The following is a 3,125-nucleotide window of genomic DNA, read 5'->3' on the forward strand; positions in this document are numbered from 1 at the left end:
AACCTAAAGCTCATGTCAGCACCCCAAAATTAACCTGGGGTTACTGGTCCCTTTATCTCTTCTTCTTCCTAATGTATGCATTGATTAAATCCCTTTTTATTAATACTCAGTTTTTTAACTGGTGTATACAGTGGTTGAGCCTAGCCTGAGGGGTCTACCAGAGTCTGTGCAAACTCTGGGTATACTGCCAGGTCCAGCGTGGCTTCCATCCTGAATCCCAAGCTATATCCTTGTCACTGAACCCACTCTTGAGAGTGGAGCTTTCTCTGTGTTCTTCCTTTTCTTACCTCTCTTCCTACTCAAGCTGCCATAAGAAAGCGTCTCAGCAGCTAGTTATTCATTCAGTTCTCTGAAAAGGTGCTGTGCTGGATGGTTTTGGTTGTCAACTTGACATACCTGGGAAGGGGGAACTTCAATTGGGGAATTTCCTCTATTGGATTGATGTCTGGGCATGTCTGTGAGGGGAATTTTCTTGATTGTTGAATGATGTGATAGGGCCAAGCCCACTGTAGTTGGTGCCACCCTTGGGCAGGTGGTCCTGGGTTGTATAAGAAAGCAGCCTGAAGGCTGGGCATGGTGGCACATGCCTTTAATTCCAGCACTCAAGAGGTAGAGGCAGGTGGATCTCTGTGAGATTGAGGCCAGCCTGGACTATATAGTCAGTTCTAGGCCAGCTGGGGCTACAGGGAGACTGTGTCTCAAAACAAAACAAAACAAAACAAAGAAAGCAGGATGAGTAAGCCAATAAGCAGTGCTCCTCCATGGTCCATGCTTCATTCAGTTCCTGCTTCCAAGTCCTTGCCCTGCTTAAATTCCTGCCTTGGTTTCCTTCAGTGATGGACTTACTTGGAAGAGTAAGATGCAATAAACCCTTTCCTATTCAAGTTGGTTTTGATCAGAGTGTTTCATCATAGCCACAGAAAGTAACTAGAACAGGTGCTTATTGATCTTGTCCTTCTGCATTCGGGAGACACAAGGATGGCCATGTGTGGCTGTGTGTGAGCAGCGTCAGGTCCATTGCAGTCCTTCTGGGGGCAGGGGGGCGTGCTAAGACCTTTTGAACCACAACCTTCTGAAAGGTGGACTCTGAAACCATGCAGGGGATCTGTGTACCCCAGCTTCAGGAGGGTGGTGATCTCTAGGGAGGGACATGACTAGAATGCAGAAGGCCTTGGGCAGTTACTTTAAAGTTTTTCTTTAGGTCTTTTTTTGAAACAATTTAATATAGCCTAGGCTAGCCTCAACCCCTCTGTGTACCTGAGGATGACTTTGAACTTCTGATCCTCCTACCTCTGGCTCCTGGGATTATAGGCTTGGTTTCTGTGGTGCTGGGGATCAAACCCTTTGCACATTAGGGAAGCACTCTCCCAACTGAGCTACATTCCCAACCCTTGTTTATGAGGTTTCCTTTTTTACCTCCTTTCCTTTCTTTCTTTCCCTCTTTTTTCTTTTCCTTTTTAAAATTATTTTTATTCTATATGTATGAGTATACATATAGAATACATGTATGTAAATGCACACATGTCATGAAATGTCTGTGGAGGTCAGAAAAGGGATTCAGATCCCCTGGAACTGGAGTTATGGATGGTTGTTAGCTGCTGTGTGGGTGCTGGGACCAGAATCCAGATCCTCTGTAAGAGCAGCTAGTGCTCTTAACCACTGAGCCATCTCTCCAGCCCTTTTCTTTTTTTGAGACTGGGTCTCACTATGTCACTGAGGCTAGTTTACTACTTGAAAGCTCCTTCTGTCTTCTGAGTGCTGAGATTATGTATATTTCACTCTGTGTGTGTGTGTGTGTGTGTGTGTGTGTGTGTGCGTGCGTGTGTGTGTGTGTGTGTGTGTGTGTGTGCGTGCGTGTGTGTGTGTGTGTGTGTGTGTGTGTGTTTGGAGGTCTTACTTACAAAGCTTCAAACTGGCAGAGATTGGCCTGCCTTTGAAAGAAATGAAGAGCAAATGTTCTTAATCTGGTGGTGATAGGTATAGAGAATGTACTGGATTGCTTATATTTTTGCACATTTGAAATTTTACAGGTTTCATTAAATAAAAAAAACTATTAAGTAAATCTGTTCACTTTGTTTGAGACAGGTTCACCCTGTGGTGAGTCCCTATGCTGCCATGAATAATTCTCTTGCCTCAACCTAAACACCATGCTCACTTTTATTTATTTATTTATTTAAATTTTATGTGTATGAGTGTTTGCTTGGGTACATGCAAGTATACCATGTGTATGCAATGCCCATGGAAGCCAGAAGGTGGCATTGGATCCCCTGGAACTGGAGTTATAGATGACTGCTAGCTACCATATGGGTTCTGGGAACTGAGCCCAGGTCCTCTGCAAGAGCAGCCACTGCTCTTAACAGCTGAGCCATCTCTCCAGTCCCCACATGCTCACTTTTAAAAGGCCTAGGGCTGGAGGTATAGCTCAGTGGTAGAGTCCATGCTGGCAGGTCCTGGGTTGCTAAGAAGCCTAGGGTCCATAATAAAGAGGAAGAGAGAACAAGAGGATGGGTCAGCCTCTGCAAGTGTAGTCCGCAGGGAGCCTGTCACCCAAGAGAGAGAAACAATATTTTCCCGTTTCATGTCCACATGCTAGAAGGTGAAGCTATGGGGGATTGGCAGTGAGTGGAGAGAGGCAACCACTCAGCAGGTGAGGGGCAAAGGAAATGTACGTACAGCAAGCAGACTGATTTTTGAAAGAGGTTTGTGGAGAGGCTGGGGTTGTAGCTCAGTAGTACTGCACTTGCGTTGCAGCACAAGGCCCTGCATTCAACCTCCAGTACAAAGGAAAAAAAAAAAAGAGGTCGGGGGAATAACTAGATGTGGTAGCTCAAACCTAAGAGCCTATCACTTGGGAGGAAGAAGCAGGGGCATCAGGAGTTCAAGGCCAGCCTTAACCTCACAGTCAGTTTAGTCAAGGTCAGCCTGGGCTACATAAGACCGGCTCAAAAAAAAAGAGGTTGTGAGAAGTTTGGAATAATGTGTCAAGACCTCAGGCATTCTCTAATACCTATTGTTCTTAATCTTTTTCTCTCCCTTCCTCCTTGGCCACCCCCACCAAGCCCCCTCTCCTGTATCCTCAAACTGGTTGTTTGTAGCTCAGGCTGTCCTTTAACTCTTGCTCCTCC

This window comes from Nannospalax galili, unplaced genomic scaffold (genome assembly GCF_000622305.1).
Source record: "Nannospalax galili isolate Female #2095 unplaced genomic scaffold, S.galili_v1.0 scaffold210, whole genome shotgun sequence".
Classification (NCBI taxonomy): Eukaryota; Metazoa; Chordata; class Mammalia; order Rodentia; family Spalacidae; genus Nannospalax; species Nannospalax galili.